General features: G+C 32.3%; 1 protein-coding gene across 4 annotated transcripts in view; it reads right to left on the minus strand.

Annotated features, from left to right (window-relative positions):
- Positions 1–24743, minus strand: part of LOC118192447 (cell adhesion molecule Dscam1-like) — an 816729-nt gene that overhangs the window by 791685 nt on the left and 301 nt on the right. The window lies entirely within an intron of this gene.

A 24743-nucleotide genomic window follows, 5' to 3' on the forward strand; every position in this document is an offset into this window, starting at 1 on the left:
CTCAGATTTTCACGCGAGCAATTTCGCGCGAGCAATAGCGATTTCAACGCGAGCAATCGACACACTATACGGTAAAGAAAACATTTTAATATTTAGCCCGCGAGACTGTGGATCGGAAATTTTAAAGGATATGCTCAGATTTTAAAGGATATGCTCAGATAGCCAAAGTGCAATTCAAGCTATTGTTGCCTCTAAGATTTATACGGATTTGGTTTTTAAAACATATAACTTATTTTTGGAAGTTTCTAAGAAAAGAAATATTTATTTTCCTTGGATCCGTGGATATATTGGTCATTCAGGGAATGAATTAGCAGATTTTCATGTAAAGCAGGCTTCTAAAAAAGAGGTTATAGATGATATTCTTCCAACTTCGTTTGTTTCGTTTAAGAATTCTTTAAAGTCTTACAAGCTTGGCAGTCATTATGGGATAAAGAATTAAATGGCAGATTTACTTATAAGTTTATAAAAGAAATTAAAACAAAATGATGTTTTGGAAGTAGTTATATGAATCAATTGTTTACAAATCATGCTCATGTTTCGTTTTATTACAATAGATTTAATATGAAATCTATTATGTGCCAATGTGGATCTAAAGAAGCAGATGTTGAACATGTACTTAATTTTGCTCTATTAAAGGAAAGATGGTTTAGTTTTGTACCAAAATTGAGATCCGAATCGGATGTAGTTAAAATCTACATGGATGAAAAATCAAGGAAAAAAATGAAAAATATTATGAAAGTTATTACAGAAACAGAAGATTTGTTCTTAAGTTCTCAGTAAAGTTAATGAATTGAAAAGACTTTATTTGTAAAATAGATTGAAAATTGTTATACAATCTTCTTAAAATATTATGTAAAATATTATGTAAAAAAAATTGTAAATAATATATAATTACAACAAAGATTTGTAACTAAGTTTTTTGTATTATTATTCTAGTTTGATTGATTCTTGTATTATTAAAGATAATCGAGATGATTGTAAAATTTTGTTTATGTAACTAAATTTGTATTTAAGTTTATGTATTATTATCCTAGTTATATTGTCTTTGTATTGTTAAAGATAATCGAGAAGATTGTAATATTTTGTTTATGTATTATTGTTTGCCAATAAAGATATTTGCTGGCGAGGCCGGCAAATTTTATTTAGGGACGGGTACAATATGGTGGTTGAATTAATAAATGAGTAGTTCCACTAATTCTCTGCATATACCGCAAGGTTCGCAGGAGTTATTTTTATATTTAATTTAAAGATCAGTACAATGAACACGTAAGAAAGCCAGTCTTACGTGTTCATTGTACTGATCTCCAGACCTCCTTTTCTGCAATTTTATGGCTATCTGCTAAAATTTTGCATTGTTGCTTACGTTTTGCACACCACTTTATGTAACTTTCTCTACTTGTGATAAAACAACTCTACTTAGAGCCATCAAATGTTGAATAACGTACGCTTCCACCGGAATATGGGCATGTGAAAGCCCAAACTCGGAATCTGGAAATCGTTTTATTGTCTTTTTCATATTTTGTAAAACATTTATAAGTTTCTGATTAAGAAACTCAACGATTTCAACGCGAGCAATCGACACACTATACGGTAAAGAAAACATTTTAATATTTAGCCCGCGAGACTGTGGATCGGAAATTTTAAAGGATATGCTCAGATTAAGATTATTTCGCGATATTTCTGTTGAACTTAATTTTATGGGTTAGGGGCGAAGAACATCATATTTAATAAATAAAGTTAAAACTTTAAAAAAGCCACTTTGGGCGTAATATAAAATCTGACTTTTTTAAATCAGATTTTATATTAATCGCCATTTTCATGCACCACATAGTCATCGTTTAAATTATGCAAGGGGGGATATTTTTCACTTAAGAATCCAAGACTAATAGCTGATTTTAAGTAAATTTAACTTTCTCGAATATCAGTTTCATACCAGCGTTGTCCTGTGTCATGTATTTTACTCTTTTCAGAGAAATGTGTGTGATTTGAAGAAACATCACCGGATCTGGTTTTTCAATTAGTTTCTTCGCTTTACTTAAATGGAAAGTTTGTTACAGTATTGAACTCATAAAAATAATTACGTGCTTTTATGTATCTGTTTGCATTTTCTAAATTCCTCAAAAATTTTTAAAAAGGAGGATGAGCAATAAGAAGAAAATATTCCTGTTTCTACGCCAAGAAAGAATGTTCACTCGAATATTATACTTTCATATGTGTGTATCATAAGAATGTATTTTATTGAATATAAAGTAGAAGAAATAAAAATTATGTTTTAATTTTTATAAATAAAATCTTTAATTGCATAAAATTTGTGAAATTATCATTAAATTACTTGAAATATTTCTTTCCAACACATGTTTCATTATATTTTAAAAGATGTAAATACGGATTTGCGTCTTTTGTAAAATCTAGTTGCGGCTCCGGAACTTTCTTGAATTTTAGCGTGACGCTTCTACTTATAGGAAGATTTTCCGCTCTGATTTGTTAAAAGAGAACTTAACAAAATTAGTTACTTAGATAAGAATTAAAATTCCTCATGAAGTTTTGCCAGAAAATGTACGAATTGTTTTAATAATAATGAAGGGAATTTTGTAAAGCAATATACCTTTCAAGCATTGTAATAAATAAAACATTGATATAACAACTGCTTATTTCTTCACGAAATATCTAGGAGCAGTAGTTAACATTGTATAAAATTCATTCAATGGAAACGAAAAGCAGAAAACACTCAGTTTTAAAGTACCATTGGAAAATTTATGAAACGGAAATAAAGCAAATAATGGAAGCTTAGTGTATTACTATTCCATCCTAAATTAATGCCAAATGACGATTTTTGCACGTATTTAATAAATAAAGATTGAGTTATTCAAGAGATATAGACATGCGTTTGTTTTATTTAGTTATTTGTGCATGAGATTTCACACAAATTCCTTCGACAATTAAATTGATTTTAAGGTTGGTACAGCAGAAAATTTGGGTAGTAAAAAAATTAATGCTTTTTACATATATTTTACATCCAATTATTTAAAAACATTATCCGTAAATTTCAAAATCATGATGATTTGCGATTGCAATTAATATGATGTCTGAAGTCCTACTTTATTGCGCTGTATTATAGTTCATGATTGACAAGTAAGACTTTTTTTTTGTTCATGATTAATAAGTGAGATGATACACACTTGTTTCTGAGAATATCGAGCTCCTCCCTATGCGTATTAAACTCTTGACTGTATTTTTCAGAGAGTTTATTGAATTTTAACAAATTTATCATTTGGAATTATTTAAGTAATTTTTTCAGTTAATTCTTTCTGGGGTATAGTAGTTAGAAAACTGATAATATTAATGATTAATGATTATGCTTATTAATGATTTGTTACATGATTATGCTGATGGTAGTACATAACATAGTTTTATCGCTACGATGAAGAAAACATTTATTTTTAGTTTATTTATTTTTTTTAATAAATTAGACACAAATTAAATAATTAAACGCATTATCAAGACTATCGAAATGAATACAAAAATGTCATGATCTAAACAAGTTGTGAATTATATCTATGTTGTGAAGATATTGAGCTTTAACATATGCTACATTTTTAAAACATTTGGAATTTTAAAGTTACCTAACACCTTATATATCTTCACATAAAACAAGAGAGCGAAAATGAGAGAGGAATTGTACACATAATGAAGTGATATTACAGAAGACTAGAGCTTGTTATGAAGTTCTAAGAAGCCGGAACTTATTACGATATTCTACGAATATGACTCTCAGCGGCGTTTAATAAAGGTATGATTTTATTCGAAGCATTAGTCACAATTGTCATGTTAGCGGATAAGATAGTCTATTTAAAATGTTTTTGAACAATTTTGCCTGCTAGTCAGCTTTGCATATGCTGTTTTCTTTCCAAAACATTCCCTGCTTTTCCATTTATTAAAGTATATTTTATGCATATTTAGAATGTTTTAGAGCTTTAAAAAATCCTTTATCTATTCTTGTTCTGTTGCCCGATTCCTCATGAAATATGCGAATCACAGACTAAGTATAAAGTCATTCCGATCAAACATAGTTGATTGATTGGAGCAAAAACGCTCATTAACACCTTCAGATTTATATCTACAGTGAAAGGGACTTTTATTATAACAGCCAGTTGTATTAAGTCTGCATATCATTCCTCTTCTAGGTTATCCAGTTGTCACAAAATTAAATGCAATTGGATGCATTAAGCATATAAGATACCAATTAGATTAAATTAACTGATACTACATATTTCTAAGGCATATTGCTTGCACACATCCATTTTAATATTATTCAATCCCTAGGGAAGACAAAAATGATCATTTTGTTAAATGATCATGTTAACAAAATGATCATTTTGTAAGAAGGGAAATACTGAGCAAAGGGGTCAAAATAACATGTTACCTAACTGATATTAATATGACTAGTTTTTATGTGAAAGAAAGCTAATTTTCTCATTTAGGTTATTTATTATATTCATATGAAATGAATGTACGCAGACCAGGTTATTAAATTTAATCAAAAATGATTTATTTTCCGTGGGACAAAATAGCTGGTGCACAAATCCTTTATCACAATTTTTCTACTAGCGAATAATAAAGAAATAAGTGGAAATTTCCCCATGGAGATGTCAAGTAAATGAAAATAATTGAAAGACCAAGAATTAAAGAACTGCTAATCTCAAAAGAATATGAAAATAAAGCTTATGATTTGAATTGTTAAAACGATCTGTTTCATTGTTTGTTCATTGTTTAATTGTATCGGAAAAAATGCTGTGAATGAATTGTTTTAGGGTTTAGTAAACAAATTATCATAAAGGTAGTAATCTCTGCACTGATCACATACACGTTGATAAAAATTTAAACTGTTTATCCGGATAATATTTTCTAAATCTGTAATAAAGAAAGCTTTATAAATACGAAGCGTCCACAATTAAAATAAGATCCTTGGAGATTAGAATACACTTTTAGATTCGCAGCATGAATTTCGATGTAAGTGAAAGATTTCGATTTTTTGTTTTTTCCAAATCAGTTATTTTGTAATTCAGAGAAGCACCATTCTATATTTTATATTTCTGAGAAATACAAAGAAGTTATTGTACAATTAGCGTTTTGACACATCAAAAGGGGAACTGCCACGATTGGTATAAACAACCAATATGAAACTCATTGCGGAATTAAATTCCTGCATATGACATGGATTTACGATAACAACAGATACAAGTATTAGTAATTTCCGATAAAGGAATTAATAAACAAAGTCTAATGTTAGATACTAAAAAAAAATTAAAAAAACCTTCCACATCTCATCAGGGTATACTATAGGATGCTCAATGTACCATAATAGGCAAAATCCAGATCCCTTGGAAAGCTGCAGTTGCTCGTTGTTTCAACCTTGTTTTGTAAATTCTTATAAAACTTGTATTTTTTTTTAATATTTTTAACCTTAGTTAGTATGAGAAGGCCTTTAATCCAATTAATCCATGGTGGATAGCTGGCGTCTCCCGTACTTTTGTTGTCGTGCATTAATTCAAGGGACATTATGCATTTATGGATTTAATATTTGTGTACTAATTATTAATGTGCTAATATGTTATCGTTTAAACACAAGTTTCTTTCTGAAAAAGCTAGCAAAATGGATTGTACAGCTGAAATGCAGGGAGTTTTCGTTCTCAAACTACTACCCTCTTCTTCGGGTCATAGGTCAGCCGACAGCTGCTGCTCTCACCCTCTAACTTTCAAAACGGTACACGTGTTTCGCTTGGGGATGGTGAGATAATTTTAGCTTCGTCTGAAGTGGAAATATTTTGATTTTCGTTATTGCGGCTATCGTTACAGCTCTAAGATTGAAAACTTTCCTTGAAGTTCTGCGTGAGAACAAGGTATGTTAGAACAGGGTATGTGAGAACAGGGTATGCGTGAGAACACAGTACATTTAAAACGGAGTTAGCATTTTCTTGGAAACCTGGTGGCAAATTATTACTCTTTTCATGTTGTTTGGAGAGAATTTTAGAAAACTATTTGAATGGGTAGATACTAATTTATAGCTAATTTGAGTCAATAGTGAAACTAGAGGCTGCCCTTTTTTTTAGAGGAGCCGAGTTTCTAAAAGTTTTTGCACGAGAAGATAGAGAAGAATTTGTTTCACAGTATAAAATTTTAAGAAAAAAGAAAAGGTACAGCCTCCCGTGGTTTGCGCCCTGCAGGACGCTGACCAAGTTCAGTATGGATTCTCTTCTTTCCCTAACGACAGACATTTTGTTGGCGTTTGGATAATGCCGGAGTTTTCTAGACGAGCTTTCCCTCGGAAAAAATAGCGTAGTCTTAGTCGCTGCTCTTTTGAAAATTAATACAGCTTATGCCTCGTCGCAGGTCTTCGAAAAAATATTCAGCGCAAATATCTGAGACATATTTAAGATGCTGCTTGCAGTTGTCTCCGATGCCCATTGGGAGCATCTAATCAGCTGTCTTGTGTGCTTGAACACTCTCGATTGCTGTCTCTTTCCAAGTTCGATGTTCTTCCCACATCGTTGGTTTAGTCACTAAATTTATAAATTTCTAAGGTTTCATAAAAAGTTGAACTTCCCTAGTAAGCAATGGTAGGCGGAGGTAATATCTTCGAAAACTGCAACTCAGCTAATTACTGTGCACGATTGATGAACAACAAATAAAGCTAATTTTTCGAAGCCAGTCATCAGCCTCAATGTTTGAAGACATGAAGTATTCGGCCGCATCTACGATTTGTGTAAAAAATTACCAACCATCTCCACGATTCACACTGAATATGTTCATCGCCAACCGTGAGTGTATTTTAAGGTTTGTTGCTTGGTAGTTAATTGCATTACTTAAAGCTTTAAAAATACATTTATATCTTATTTCATAATTAGCAATATTTATGGGTAACTATTTTTAAAATAATATAATAATTTTAAGCTTCTTTTGTTATAAATTTGGTAAAATTTGAAAAAAGAAATATTTAAAATGCGAAATTTCAGTAACTAAATAAGTTTTAGTGTTTAGGATAATGAATTCATTATTCAGATTGTAAAATGTGAAATTGTGAGTACTTTAAAATAACGTTCATGTAGGCACCTGTATCCAGTGATCCCAGCTATCTAAGACTATGTTAAGGAAGGATTAATAAATGTATTTTAATTGTAAATGTTTACTTATGTTTATTTTAGTACTTTATTATGTCCTCCATAAAATCGTCAAGGAAAATATGGATTTTCTGAAACAAACCTGGGTAACGTATTGCAGTGAAATTAAGGAATTAATTATTTATGCGTATTTGAATTACACGATCGGATTTATTATTTTATTTGAACATGAATTCAAATTCTTAACCTTGAGTGAATTATCCCTCCTTAGTGTTTTGACGTGTTATGTATTTGTATTTCAATGAAAGGAGTTTGTGGCTATCTCTAGCCCCTTAATTGGTCAATGTTATACCTGCAACTGTCTTCCCCAAAATTTTTTCTTTGAAAAGTTCCTTGTAACACTCGATTTGAAGCACTGTTGGCACATTTATTTGTCTCCTCCACAATTTTGCTCATTAGGGAAATTGTCAATAAATGTTTTATAAAATTGAAGAACCTCAGAAATGTCACGAACTTTCATGAGCACAGAAAGAATACCATTAAAATTAAACATATAATTTTTCCCATAAACCTAGTTAAAAATTGTGACAGACCTCAAATCTTCATCTGAACTACGTTCATTGCACAAGTAATCTGAAGATTAATCCCAGATAATCGAAAGACAGTTCTGAATCGGTATCATAATTCAGTTCATCATCTAACAAGAAGACATTTTCATCGCTTAGTTGATCCATAATTAAAAAAACGACTATACATTGAGTTCACAAGCGTTCCACTCAGAAAATCAGAAATTTCATTAAAAAGAATGTATGCATTCCCGCTTCCCGCTTTGATAAAGAAAAGCCCGGATAAAAAGCATTTCATTTACATGGATAAGCTACGTCACCTGTTGAAACGTATGGATACTACATAGTTTTCCTAAGGGGTTATCACATCAGATGACTGTTCCTGTTAGACGGGACTTTCCTGAGAAGCGAGTTTTTGGTAGCACTAGTTTAAACGAGAGGATTCTTGGAACAAACAGCTCCGCTGGAAGCGAAGTCCTAACGAGGTATCGCCTACGCGGAGTTTTTTGAAACATCGGTGAAAATGTTTCTGCTGCAGGTGTGTCCGATAAGAGATCAGCCAATCAGACGAAAGTTCTGTTTCTAGAGGATCACAGGATTCCAGTCTACGCTGTAATCGAGTACTGTTTGGCGTTCAAGTTTTTGTAGTAAGTGAAAATAATAACCTAGCTAAGTACATTTCATGGAAATGTGCGGGCTCTGAGAAGTGTCCCTTTCAGTCCTTCGTAGCGGAAACATACGTGATCGGGACATTAGAATTATTAACAGGAAAGTAAAGAAAGGGTTTCGATGACAACAGTGTGTAAAAACCTGTTGGGTCCAACTTAGGGTAGCCCGTATGGTGTGCAGACAAACCGGTTAAGGGACTAGAGTAAGGAATTATTGTGTTGATTAATACATATTTTCAGAAAAGGCAGGGGATAAAGCATTACGTTTAAGGCTGATAGTACTTGTAGAATTGGAAAATGAATCGCAGCTTCTTTTCTTATTGAAAATTGATATTGTTATCTTACCAAATCACCAGACAGGATATTATGTCTTCATTGTTGACTTTTAAAGAGTTTGAGCTTTGATGTAATATAAATTTTACAAAGATAATAATTTGTACAACTTGCTTAACATCAATCACCAGTCTTTAGATTTGGGATCTTAAGCGAGTTTATATTCTATTATAGTATATGACCGGCGCCAGCTGTTCAGAGTTATTCAACAAGAAGATTCAAGTTATTAACTTAAAAAGATTTAAAATTTCTCAATTTTTTCCCTACGTAAAATTTTTCTCGCCTCCCACAAGGGAAACACGTGCCCCGTTTTGAAATTTAAGGGCGCGGGAGCAGCAGCTGTCTGCCCATTTATGTCCCGAAGAGGGTAACAGCCCGGGAAGAAATCCCCCCGCTGTTTAGCTTTACAATCCTTTTCGCTAACTGTTTAAGAAATGTAGTTCATACAATAGAAAAATATGTTTATGTGAGAATATATTAAAATGCATTACGAATTAGTACACAAATATTGATTTATAAATGCATTACGCACTGTGAATTAATTCACAACACCTGTACCTGTACCGCCACATCTCATCAGAAATGATAAGTCCATTAAACCACTTAAAACACAGTTTATTTATATCTCAATGCATTCCTTGTTCAGGATTCAGGATATATGTTTCCATACATTATTAAGGATTACACTTTTGGTGTAGTAGCATTAGAGTGCGAGGGTTTGTAACATCATAGTCCACAATTTTGTTTCAAGCCTCGTATAAAGACCGAAATTGCAAATATGAACAAAGGTACACTTGAGTCTGCGTTATGGTAATGAACATCTAATGGACTACAATAAGATAGAAAAAGATCGACTAGTAGTATCTGTTAAATACTTAATTATTAAAAAAAAATTTTACATTTACTAATATAAATTACTTTTCCTCACATTCTGCCACAGAAATTCCTGGGAATAGATGTTCCAAATTTTTCAAAATTTAGTAGTTCAGTGAATTTGCAATACATGGGAAAAGCACTTATTCTGGACTGCTGAAAACTGTCAGATTATTTTAAAAGAACTTTATTATGTAAAAATTTATTAAAGATTATATGCAATAATTGATGTGTACATTGAAATACTAAATATACAGCTGTAAGGGGTGTAAGGGGCTCGAAATATCTGATGTCTTAGTGTGGAACTGCATAAAATAAGGAATGGAGAAATTAAGCAACAGTTGACAGTAATAAAATACATATGCAAAAGCATATGGAAAGGTCCTTGAAAGTATCTTTTCCATTGTTCGTATTGTTGTCTGTCGTCTTCTTCTAGGAATGGATAATAATGTCTACATTAGGCAACATTTATTAGTGATATAAGTCATATATTGCTCACGAAACGCCATCGGAAGTGCATAACTCTATAAACTGTTTACTCCCTCCTTCCCGTATGCTTTTGAAGTGTAACTGGAAGCATACTCGACGCGTATTCGAGAGGTCTAGGGTCGGAACTCTCGCGACGACACTGCATATTTTTCACGTGGCCTGCTTGAAAAAACGTGATGATTCAACGACTGCAATTAAAAAAAAAAAAAAAAAAAAAAAAAAAAAAAACTTCTTCTCGTAATGAGTGTAGCCTTGTCAACCGATTGCTGTTCTGTAAGCCATAAATTTACCAAAATGTAATAATTATTAAGTATGTTTAACATTTAATTTTAAGTATTAATTTTAAGTATGTTTAACATTCCTATCATAATTATATATATTTGCTTTACACACCTCAAAAGTAACAATGATATTTTATGCTTATTTAAAAGTCATACTGAAGTACTAGTATCTTCTTCAGACAATCTATACAGGGTAAATTATAAAACATTGAATTACCTAATTTAATAAAATAATTGTATATACAAGGGCATGAAATTTTTGAGTACATTAGAAGTTCGCTTACTTTTAACTGGAAAACTTTAGCTGTAAAAACCGCATTATTAAATAAATACAATATTAATTTTTACAATATTAATTTAAGTACAATATTAGTAATTTTTACTCATTAAATACAACTATGAGAGCAATTAAGGAATTTCAAATGAATATTTTTAAAAATACTATTATGTTTCATAAGATATGAACTGAAGCTGTAGATTCATTAGCTTACTTCGAAGCAGGAGACATGAAAAATGAGCAAAGTCCTCGAGGTACTCGAACCTCGGAACTCTCGAATAAGCACTGAGTGTGCTGACCATAACACCACGAAGGCATAAGAAGGAGACATACCTTATACACTTCCCCTTTTAAAGGGGGATTGGGGATTATTGAACCCAATCACCAAATGCTGGTGACTGGTGATGAAGAATCATCGTCAACCACATTTTTTAGCTCTGGCGTCACTGTAAATTTATAGGGTTTTATTTATTTATTTATTTTTTTAAGCACCAGACATGAAATATGGGCAATGCCCATGGAAGAAGTCAAACCTGGACCTCTCGAATAGGCGCCGATTGTGGGCATCCAGAAAAGGGGGAGAAAATACCTTATATATGCTCCCTTTTAAAGGGTGACTGGGGATTAGGGGACCCAGTCACCAAATCCCGGTTGTGGAGAATTATCATCTACCACCTTTTATTTCGGTGGCCACTGTAGAGTCATTAGGTTATTTTTTAGGAGGAAAAATTCGAAAGAAACCATTGGCATTGTGCGATTCGTGTATTTGTATAGCTGTGTGGTGAATTGTGTACTGGCGTAGCCCGTATATGGTCATAGGGCAAACTTTGTTTTGCAAGGTGAACCGGGCTACGCCCTAACAACACAAAACATGAAAAATTAGCAATACCCTAGCCTGGACTGAAATCTCGGGCCCCTCGAATACGCGTCGAGTGAGCTGGCCAGCCCCTCGAATGCATGTTAGAAGGTGGGAGATATACCTCATGAAATATCCTAAATAAGTAAATACTTTTATGCCATTTATCTGGAATATTGTGGTAGAAATTCCTCTTCTTTTTAAGGAAAAATCTTAGGAAGCCTTTAAGCAAACAAAATACGCAAAATAACTAGAAGTAATTTCCTCATAAATGTGGATTAAAAAAAATGATGACTTAATCGACAAAATAATGCGATTTTTTTAAATTCTAACTTTAAAATAAAGTTAAAAAAAGGAATTCTGGGAGAGACTTCACAATTCCCCCAGAATGTTGAAAATTTGTAAAGGAAGTTAGGTAGCACCCAAAAAAATCTCTTTTAATGGCTTGTGAGAAAGATAGGGTTTAATGCCTTTCTTAATAATGATGTCACACGGGAGCTCATTATTTATAACTAGCATGTAAGGTTCTAAACCATCATCTGATAAAAATCTCACTTTTTTATTGGAAATTGGTGCTAAATCTTTTATAATTAGGATGTGTAGAAAACCTGAAACTACAAATTGCTTTTGGCATAAAGTACATCGTTAAAAATAATGTTAGAATTAAACTGCCAAACACGATTATTTGGAATCAAGACAATAAATATATTTATTGTTTATTTAGTAAATGTTGAGGTAAATCTAATTGAATAAATACAAATTAAATATACGGGAAATTGTAAATAACGAAAACGTTTCTTTTTTTTTCTAATAATTGTAAAGAGAGAAATTAAATCATATTAAAACAATTTTCAAGCACAGAGAATTAAAAAGCATTAGGGAATACAAAATGCTTCTTGAGTGGTGAAAAAAATTATAGTTAATAGAAGAGAGATATTAAGAAATTAAAGTAATTTATCATATAATGTATGGCCGATTTTTTTTTGTCTAAAACTTTTACTTATATTTTCCATAAAACGTTATATCATCATAGTTTAAGTTTCATAAATGTGATGAACATGAGATTTGTGCAATAATTTTATATACAAAAGTGGAATAGCCTGAAGTATATTCGAAACATACTCTGTCTTTAAATTAGAATGTTATCAAATTGATGATTGCTGTGGTCCTAAAATGCAAAATATTATTTATCGATTTACTTTTTTAAACCTTAATCTTAAATGCTCAGTTGGTCTAGAAAACTTGCATAAATAATTATATTCAAATTTTAATCGTCTATCCACCCTTGATGTTTAACAAATTTTTTAAATAAAATAATCTTCTAACTGCAGTGATTTGGATTACAAAATGTATGTTAAGAAAAAATACAATGCCTTAATTTTTACATGGTACACTCTCCTTTTGCTACTGCAGATTAAAAACTGTCCCTGAAATTTCTATGAAAAAATATGACTCAATTCATATTCCTAAAAACAAAAACGATGAAAAAGATAATAAAAGGCTTCGAACAAATACGAAATTAACTTAATAATCAACTATAATACCTACACAGTTTATTGCGCGTCAAAGCAAAGCAAACGTTTGTCAAAACAAATTGTATAGTAATTTGTAAATATATCTTGAATCTTCGCTGTTACATTATTCTTAATCTCATGAACCTCAGAAAATTTTGGAAGCATTAACAACTGAAATACGGCTGGGCATTGATTTGAATGAATCCTGAAATATACGTACGGATACTTCATTTCATGCGATTTCAACTCTATGGTAGAGTTCTTCAATCGTAGAGGCTGGCGAAAGTAAGATTAGTGGTCTGAGGACATTGAGATCCTGCATGGCATTCAGCATGATCCATCTATACCATATTCACCTAATAACCATGAGATTCCAACCAACGGGGCCAGCAATATCGCAGAACGATAAATCTTAGTTTTGAAAGGCCAAGGTAAATCTGCTGTCAATTTCTGTCACATACTGTAGGACCTTTCTCTTTCTTATACGATGTATAACACAAACTTTACACAAGCAACCTATTTTCTAATCCCGAACAAGATATGTGATCTTCTCATTTATCTATAAGATAGATCACGCAACTCATAGCTGCCTTTTATGCTTGGAATCGAATGCTAATTATTTGCATAACTAATTATTTGCATCATAATCACCTGTAGAGTTTAATGGCATCCAGTTAATATTCATCTTTTTTACGCCGCTTCCTTATTACATGAAAATTTTGATTTGCGTCATGGAAAGCTGCAAAATATACAGATTCGTAACAATGTAATCCTATTATTGTACTTTCTATGCATCTTTTCAGTGTTATACGTCATTCGAATTCTTTGTAGTATAGCGTTAATGTGTTTAGGTACAGGTTCTGTATAACTGACGTAAATATATTAATCTTATTCAACAGATGTTTAAAGTGTATTATTTTGATGATTATGAAGTTCTAAATCATATACGTACTTTCTTCAACAAAATTATCTGTTCTCATTATGCATTCTTCATTATTTATTATTCTTCATTATAGAATAGTCATTATTTTTTATTTATCATATGGAACTTGTGAGGATTTATATAATTATTTATTTTGACTCATAGTTAATTTTGAGTTAAATCAACTTTCCTGTCGCTCTCCTTTTCATCCACACTTTTCATGCCAGAATGTAAATGAGGAAGCGCGAGTTTATCAGATTAAGGTAGAAAGAATTATAATATAAGCGAGAGTTCGTATGTGATTTTAGAGAATGTTTTGTCTGTTTTTGTTACCTTGATTTATTAGCGATTTGATGTTGTGGCGTTGAGTGCTTCTAGCCATTAAGCTTGTCTCGCCGGCTCATATGAGCTAGACTCTTCCTGCGAGGTTACTTTATCTTGTGAGCTGTTTGTCTAATCTAATTGCATTTCACTTTAAGTTCAACATTACTTATTGAAATTAAGCCAGAATAGTTGGCTTGTGTAAACCCAAGTGGGGTCATCTGTTAATTCTTTATGATTGAATAAAAGGACTATTTACAGTCGTCTTCTGACTGTGCCTGCCTACTGGTTAAAGCCACAAGGATAATTCATCTACAGTCTTTCTAGACCTCTTAAGTTTATGCTATCCAAGCACACGAGATATATAAGCTATTTATTATTTATGATTCAGAAAAGGGAACTTTACTTAGGCTAAATATCTTTTATATTAAGATCTGTTCGCTATTAATAACTACGTAGACAGTTTTAAGCTGAACTCTTTCCCCATTCGAACTTGCAGGAAAGGAATTTCACAGGCATTCAATAGTATTTTTTATTTTTATTCCTTGAAACTAAGCAACATCATTAAAATACTACTTATTTCGTGGAAATCAGCCGTATAATGTCGCGAAGCTAAATTAGAGTATTATCAGAAAAGTTGCTTATAAACATAATAATTATACCAAGCTGGATGAAATAAAGAACGTGCTTTGAAACATATACAACTTTCTGTTAAATTTAGGTTAAATAAGCACATTCTTCCTTTAAAAACAAAGGACCGCGTGGAAGTTTTAATTTTTTCCCCATGTGTAACGTGGATATGTGCAAATTTCACTTCTAAATCCTTCAGAAAGGCATCTGCCTTCTTGTTGTTTTGTCCATGAATTTCAGAACGATTACCAGAGCCTGAAGGTGGCTGGAATTATATTTTCACCTCTGTTCTGAGGAGGATCGTCCCGGTGGTTGTAGTATGTGGCTCTCACACCACTCTCTCATACCTATCTATAAGAAAGGACTTTCGGCTCGCCATATATTTAAAGTACTCCCATGCCGCAATTACAATTACAATTACAAACAATTTACAATTACAAACATCCATGCTTTTTCCGAGATTCGAAACCGAGCATTTTGGTACCCACAGTAGGTTCCCCTAGCCACTATACCGTCTAGGCGGCATTTTTCTTCTTAGGCAGATATATCTTGAGTTCCTTTGCCTTAACAAATAAATTTTACCTAAAAAACCAAACAATGTGTTCCATTAGCAATATAAGCAGTTTCCCTTTCAAAAATGGCAAACATGTCGTTTTGTTTCGCAAAGCAGATTTGCCATGCTTTCAGGAATGTGTTGTTTTACTACTCATTTTCATGTAAGTTGTGTCCTAAAACCGCAAAACATAACTCAATCTCTTTTTAGAATAATAGTTCAGGTACTCGTTACTTGCCTTCCTATAAAAGCATTAGGATAATTATGATATCCACTAGCAATGAACAAAAGCCAACACGGTGTCCATCATTAATGATTCTGTAATGGACATTAAAATAAATGTTAGAGAGTTTTATTAATGTTAGAGCATTTTATGTTGTTGGACGGTACTTTTCTTTTATATTGATAAGTTCGACTCTTAAAAATGAATTATTGTAACTCTTTACTTTTGTAAATTATTTAAACTATAATTTATCATGATTATTATAAGCGTACTAAAATAACAATGAGTTATATTAACAAATACATAGCATTTCTTGCTAATAACATAAATGTTTCGCTTTCAAATTTTCACAAAATTCTTGACAAGCGTTTCAATAACTTGAATAATCGCCTAACCAGAATAGTGGTCAGCCACTAGGATTGCCGTGCGGAAGAACCCTGGCTCGAATATTGAAAAGGCATGGATATTTATAAATGTATAAATGAGGTGACCCGAAAGTCCCCTTAGGAAGTTGGTAGTAGGGGAACCCTCTGAACGGTCACACAGAGGTGTTGTCTTTCGAAATTGGGGGCGGAATTCAGAAACGACGTATTGTCATCTATCTGTATGGTGCCGAAGTCTCTTAAAGAACAACCGCAATCTTGCCCCCTGGCCCCTATTGGTTTTGTGGGTCATTATGAATTTCGTGGGAGAGAAATTATTCACAACAACAATTTGGATATTAACTCCAAGATTTTTTTTAACTCAGTACCTGATTCCAAAGCGTCATTTGTTCATCCTATAACATAACCATTATTTCTATTGGGGAATTGAAATTCAATGGCTGGAATTCAAATTGAACTTCAGTTTCCAATTTCATAGTTGAGTACATTTTCTTTTGATTCCAAAATTGAAATTCGTACCTAAGAATTATTTTTATTCTTAAAAAGCTTAAAAAGTAATTTAATTACAAATTAAGGCATGAAATTTCATAAATAGGAAACTCCGTTAAACTGTTCATTAGATTTCACATGATTCTCCAGCAGCAGGTCATGGCCAGTAAAGTGACGAATTGAATGCTTCATTTCTTACAAACAAATAGACCCTCAAATATTGCTAACAACGTGCTGTCATATTTCTGAATTTTCAGTGTATTCACGAAGGGATTTCAAAACATTTTCAAGGAAACAGGAATTAATTGCGTAGATTTTTTATCGCAGCACGTCACAAGGAACTTTGAATCTAATCAATCAAACGTTTTAGCTTTGTATTATGTTCCATCGATACCCATAATTTTTATTGCAGTTTCATGTGGCCGCCAAAGAGCCTTCTTATTTATCCCTGCGATTCTTTAAGATTAAAATGAACAAAGCAAGCAGAGATACAAACAAATGCAGTCGGTACCTATAACATTCTTTCAATTATAATAAATGTTTATGCCATAAAAACCATTTCAAACTTGAAGTCATGCCTGCTTTAAAGAAATTAAACGCATCTGTGTAGATGTATTGAACAATTTCTTCTCAGTGAATAATCCTGTGCTTTCAAATTAGTACTTTAACTTTTATATAATATCCTATGTGTAGCAATTATATTTATCCTATAAATTCTTTTGTATATTCTATATCAGGTGCCAATCTTATAAATGTCTTGAGCCATTTGTTAAGGAAATTGAATTTTATACAGAATTGGTTATCATAACTCTTATCATTTCTTTCTAATTAAATAGCTGCGAAAACTTTCAGCTAGTCCCTGCTCTAAGTAAGGGGAAGTTCTCAGATCGTTTCATAATATATAACTTTTTACAGTCTTAATGAGTATAACTATATCAGCTGGCGGGCAGGTTCATTAATGTAGAAGAATATGTATGTCTTGAAACTCCCTGGAATTTCGAATAATTGCATTAAAGAAAAATTCCTTACAAGTAATTAAATTGCTATCGTTGCTTCCTTTTCTGAATGAACTGAACGTCTAATACATACATATATATATATATATATATATGGGCCGGGGTTGAACGCATATTGACGATGATAACAAAACTGGATTTCGACAAATCACCGATCTTTATTTTCAATAATATCAAATCATTTTCTTAGTGGATGAAATATTTCTAGATTATAAGCAATTACAATGATTTCTTGTAAATACAGGTTAACGAGGGTGACATCACTTTAAACTGACTAGCAAAGCACCAAGTATATGTTAGCAGGGGCGAAACCAGGAAAAGAATGGCGTAATTTCTTGCGAGCGGTGTTTTATACCGAAGTAGATGCCATTGTAGAGACAAGCTATGATTGCTTAATTTTAGGTTGTTATATAACATAGAATGATTTCGAATTTGGGAGAACAGATGAATGTAGAGGAAGAGCACCAAATCTAGAATAGTTAATTTTTAGGTCACCAATTATTCTTAAAGCAGCTATCATATTTTATTATATCTTATATATATGCATACATATATATAATATACACTTAGCTGAATACAAATGCTAATAATTTCAGAATGGATAGCTGTATAATTCTAAAAATATTGCATAAATCATTGAAATGTGTTGAAAACTATGTAATGCACATTCCAAGATATTATTAGATGTGAATGAATATAGACCACTTGGTATAAATCTTGAGGACTAAAAAAAGGTTACAGTTCATTACGATTTTTTTTAAATGCAGCGCTTCTGAATCTATAATTGGATAAAATAAATAATTTGATCATATTTGTTTCTTAAATTTCTACTATGTTTTTCTTTACGGATACATACATGTATGCATACAAACACTTCTATATATAGAATATTTCAATCCATATATGTGTATATGTATATATGTATACATATATGCAAGTATATATATCTACATATATGTATTGAAAAGTTTGATATATATGCCACTGAGTTTGACGTATTTAGTTCATAAATAGGTAATTTCGTTTTTTTTTTTTTTTTTTTTTTACTCTTGGGAAACATATATTTCGAAGTAGATGTGTACATAGCTAATCCGGCAAAAGATAATTCCGATCATTAGCAACTACATCTGATTTTTAACAATTTTATAATAATAGAGTAAGAAAAAGAAACAGAGGAAAAGAAGCTTAAACGAAAGCTTGCAGACCGAAGAATCTAAGAAGAAACTGAATATTACAATATTGTTACGAAATGTACAGGCACTCTAAGATGGCTTCCCCGCAAAGCAGTGTTAGGGTGGTCATAAAATGGCAAGGGAAGGCATAATTGCCACATTTGGCGAGAAATCGCTCATTTGGCGACAAAAATGACGATATACCATGGACGGATGGAAAACCTTCTGGAACGAATTCTTACCGGTTTAGCCCAGAATGTTCTCGAACACAAGCCGAAAGCTATATAAACCCTTCTGGTCCACAGTCAGTTAGAGTGTGCATCGTCGAGAGGGCGAGAGTGTGTGTTTCGCATAGAGTGCGAGATAGTTAGTATTGAGTTAGTGTCTCGTCTAGCGAATCAGTCCATGCGGAGTCGATTAAGTTGACAGCCGGGCAGCGAGTGCCGAGTGGGTCGTCGAGTGCACCGAAGGAGTCTCTTAGTGTATCGCAGTTGGTGCATCATCGAGAGAGCGTGTTGAGCTCCGGGAACGACTGAACCGAAGAATCGGGAGCTGTGCTCGTGTGTCGTCGAGTGCATCGCGAGTTGTAGCGTGCAGAGTCTCAAAAGTACGTGGAGTTCCGAGAACGACCAAGCAGAATCTGGAGATGTACTCTGGTGCTTTGCAGGAAGCTGTATCCACCGTTATTGCCTAACAGTGTGAAGGCTGTGTCGCTGAGTGTTCCAGAGTGTTTATAATAGATCTTCGACGACTGTAAAAAGTGTTATTGAAGCTGTCCTGATTAACATTGGCTAAATAAAGTGCGTTTCGATACTTCATCAAGTGTCGTCGTTATTCACTGCAAATCTACAAACCCCGTACGAACGTGAAGGAAGAAAATAATGTAACAACTGGTGTCAGAAAAAGAAAAAACGCAACAATATGTAGTTTAGGTTAAGTACAATACAGTTATGTTTTTCACTTTATTCCAGTTGGGTAATTAAAGCTCTGGTTTGCAAACATTTCAAATTATTATCGACTAAAAGCGCTTTTCGTCGTATGCATACACTTTGCACTATAGGATAAAAAGGAATGGGACGGAAATCTTCCGTTCTACTGGACTAATTGACGAAATTAAAATTGAATTTTTTTCTCAAAAGCGCGACTTAGGATACACACACACACATATATTGTATATATATATATATATATATATATATATATATCACACATATATTGTATATATATATAGCATTGTTCTATCATAGGTGATAGACACAAAATCAAAATTCTTCTAAAATTATATGTATATATTATACATATTTCGAATGTACATTTCCAATTATGCTAACCTGACAAGTTTTGGAAAAATCGCACTAGTAGTTTTTAAAAAAATTAGCTCTCAAAATTTTAGCTTCCCAGTGTTAATTGAATTTTGTATATATTTATTAACGTCTCTTTTTTTATTAAACTTATTTGATATCTTTTCTGTTATAATTTGAAATTTACGCTGAATCAAAGTTAAATTCGCAGGTATTTTCTGACTTGTTTTTAAAATTTGTATTTTTAGCATTTTTTATAAATTTTGTAAAAGATTTTTGAATTACAAACTATCAAATTTTTACTATCATCTTAAAGTAGATGTATTTATATGGACACCTGCAAAAAAATAGAGTTACTTTTGAAGACATACGTAAATTTATATATTGGAGCATTTTGAAATTTGGCATATTTTTATAAAAGATAAAGCGCCAAATGTGTTTTACTCACTTTGTTAAATTTATTTGGAGCTATGAATGATGCACCATTTTTTCCCCTCATGCACAATGAAAAAAGGCAAAGAAAAATAGGTTGCCATAAATTAAGAATTTCAGCATCTAAATTATTCTTGTCGAGGTTAAAAAAGTGCGCCAGGATAATGTTTTCCTTAAAGTTTCTCACCAAAGTTTACAAAATTTAATATTTGGGCATAATTTGAGTCCTAGAATCGAAGTATGGATAACTCAGCATGCTGTATGGATAGCATCGAAGTATTGATAACTCAGAAAAGTCCGATCGAATTTTTCTCAAGATATCAATGTTACATTAATGCAATATATAAATATGATACATATTTTAAGTTGTGAGCTTTGGGTGCATGAAAATGCAAGTTAAATTTCGTCAATCGCCGCAATAAAACGGGAAATATAAAACTGTCTAATTTTTTTCTGCAAGATACACATCCATCATGAACATCATAAACTACTTCTATAAGAGTAATATGATAAGAACTAATCTTAAAATGACCCAGTTTGAGGTAAGCACGTTAAAAATTTTAGAAAAAAAAAAAGAAAAAGCCAAATTAAACATTAAACTTAAGGCGCTAGTATGAATTAAATTTAGGATTTTGCCTTACATGTATATAGTACTCCGTTTTCGTGCAAAAATGGAGCGATAGTTTTCTGAACCCTATAATTTAGAAAGATTTAAAAGGACAAGCAATTTTATAGACACAGAGATTTATGAAAAACCACCGTAAATGTAATAAAACAATAAAAAATTGTTTTCTTATTTAATAAAAAAGTTCGTCTACGAAATCCCTTAGAATAACTTTTTTGTTATAGTTAAAATAAAATGAACACTTGCTAATTAAATGTAAAATGTAATGTGTCGCCACATGTACAAGACAGGCTGAATTGATGCGCAAAGTATTGTAAATGTTTAAAAACAATTTTCAGACCATTTGTTTATAATAATTTATGTTTAATACATTCTAAGGCAATAAAAAGATGCACCACGTAGCAGTTACCCGAATAGGATGAAAATCAGGAGATGCGATGTACAAATACACAAAAACAATGATTACAACTTCAGAAAACTTAAATTATTTATTCAGGAGAAAGCGCTTCGCAAATTGAGCAAGTCAATAACGTGCTGGTCAACCTCTGGCCCTTATGCAAGCAGTTAGTCGGCTTGGAATTGATTGACAGGTTTGGCGAATGTTCTCCTGAGGGTTAGTATGGCAGATTCTGTCCAATTGGAACGTTAGATAAACAACATACAGAGCTGGTTGGAGAGCCCTGCCAAAAATGCTCTGAACATTGTCAATGGGGAAGAGATCTGGCGAACTTGCTGGCCAAGGTAGTGTTGAGAAAGCACGAAGGCAAGCAATAGAAACTATCGCCGTGTGCAAGCGGATATTATCCTGCTGAAATGTATACCCAGCAGGGAGTGATATAAAGGGCAACACAACGGGGGTTAGAATATCGTTGTCATACCGCTGTACTGTAAGTGTGCCGCGGACGACAACCAAAGGAGCGTAGTATTAAATGAAATGGCACTTTAGACCATCACTCCTGGTTATCGAGTGATATGGCAGGCGAGAGTCAAGATGGTAAGATGGAATCCCACCGTTGTCTCCAGTTCGAAGCGGGGTTCATTATTGAAAAGAAAACTCTACTCCACTAAGTGACATTCCAGGTCGAATGTGGCCGACACCAATGCAAACGGGCTTTTCGTTGTTCAGAGATTAATCGCAGTCGGCGCAAAGGGCCTTGAGACCTTAGCCCCCTTTCTCTGAGCTGTCTATTAATGGTACTTGCGATCATTGAAGAATTATCTGCAAACAGAACCGATGATAATCATGAATCTGCGGCTCTTTGTGCCGGTCTCAGAAATAATCTGTCCTCACGTACTGTCATCTATCTAGGTCGACCGCTACCTTCTTGACGTTGTAGTCGGCCATGGTTCACCCATTCCTGGCAACATCGTCTAATAGTGGCATCTTTCATATTAAAATGTCCAGCGATTCGGCAATTCGAAGAACCTTGAACCCAAATACACGTCTAATCTCAAACGCGGAAATCTGCGCTTTTTATTTGCGTACCTAGATGCGAGTCTTAGTTACTGTCTACCTGAGTACAGAGTGAAATTCGTAAAGAATATATGACTTGGAATCGAAATTTCTGCTCTTCGTTGTCCTGCCAGTTGCGCATTTAAGATGCGCTGCAGCACTACATATTAATTCATTGGCTGAGGAACTTTAAAATTTTCCATTTTTTTTTAAACCTGTATGCATATCAGTTTATATATAATTTGCTTTATTCTTTCTTTGTGCGTCTTTTCTTTTGGTCTTAGAGTGTACAAGTACGTAGTAACATTTATTTTCAGCATTATCTATTACATAAATATAATTTTAAGACTTATTTGATTATTAAAATGTCATTTCTAGTAAGTCAGTTTCAGTATATGTTTCAAAAGATTTGACCTCTTTCATTCAACAATGATTATTTCGTTAATAAAGATGTTAGTTTGCAGATTTTTCAGAAAGTAACGACCCAGCAGTTTTACAATAGATCGTTAGATCATTCTTACAAAACAGGTAAAAATATTAACGCACTCTCAACTCATGTCCAGAAAACAAGAGAACAAAATGAATATTTAAAATTAAAAAGTGTGTTTTTACCCGGGAGCGAAACACATGATTTTCGTTACTTACATTTATAATGAGAAATACTTGTACACGTAAATATATTTATTCAACAGCGAAAATAGCAACAGTTCCAAACGGATAACGGTTACTTATTCCTGCCATATTTCAGGCAACATGAGTCTTAGGTTTCGGACATCTTATTGTTTTATTCGAAGCAATAACTGTTCAATATGCATCAATGAAATTTCATGATACTACACAGACATATAGATGCAGAGTTAAGCAGATATATGGATTGGTATTCATTTGATCCTAGTATTTGCATTGAATCAGAGTCTGATGCGAACCAATTAATAAAGCCTTATAAGAAAAGTTTCTTATATTATGGGAATCAAATGCTAAATCCTCTGTTACGCCTAATGATAAAAACAATCAACTAAAATATTTTTTATTGAATACATAAAACCTGGAAGCTTTTTAAGTTAATAATTTTCTTTTTAAAGGCTAAACCGAGTATTCCTTTGAATAATCTCAAATATCTAAGATTTTACTTTTAATTTTTGGCGTACCAAACAATAAAAAGACTATACTGAAAAGCGTGAAATCTAAAAATATTTTAAACCAAGATTATAAAATTTCGATTTAAACTTTTTCCATGCTCAAACACTTTATACTTTTCATTATATGCATTATAAAATAAGTATGCTATAGAATACAGATTATATTTAAGAAAGTTTTTATAATTGCTTTCCTGCGTTAGATTTCGCCGTTGTAATTAATTTAACATAGATATTTATAAATCATTCTGGTAAAGCCTGTAAATTACTTTTGTAAGGATAAGCTAAAAATTATCATTAAACTCAGATTAATTAAGAAGATAATGATGCCAATATGAAATTTAAAATTACGCAGAATGTAACCTTAAGTGATAGCTGATGTTAAAGAAAAAAATTATCTGTATAGATATTGAATATTAATAATACATCAGATAGAAAATATCATATTGAAAGATCTAATAATATTATAATTACTGATTATATCAAGAATTCGAGTATATTATTAGATTTTGTATTTTTTTCCTATTTCCGGCGGAGTATTTTTGTTTCATGAGGAAACGCAACAAGCTCATGTTTTCGAAATATTTAGGTATTTTCATTACAACCAAAATCATTCTTAAGTTTTAAAATTGTTTAACTATCACTTGTTCTTTATTATGAGCTATCACAGTTTTCTAATATATTTAGAATACTATATATATATATATATATATTTAAATATATAGAAAATGTATAAATACATTTTATACGAAACTTTACTAACTGAATTATAATTTTCAATTGCATTTTTCTCATGTAGTTTTAACCTTCAATACGGATAATGGTTTTCTCCAAAACCAAAAATTTCCCAAAACTTCCATAAAAACATGCTATTACTTTGTTTATAATATCAGATTGGCCCTTGGAATAGCTGCACTTTTTCTAGTGAATTTACTGCCTTTATTTATTGGAGACGTTTTAAGATGTAGGCATATAAATACTCTAGAAAATATGGGTTAAGCCCTAAATGTATATGGCTTTCCGATTGACTGTTTTAATGTAACTTTCCGTTTCATCGTTTATCTTATTATAAAAAATTCTTCAGATGGTATTTGATTTCGTCAATGAATTTC

The sequence above is a fragment of the Stegodyphus dumicola genome, chromosome 9 (genome assembly GCF_044657685.1).
Source record: "Stegodyphus dumicola isolate Sdum_Otavi_A_Nest chromosome 9, ASM4465768v1".
Taxonomy (NCBI): Eukaryota; Metazoa; Arthropoda; class Arachnida; order Araneae; family Eresidae; genus Stegodyphus; species Stegodyphus dumicola.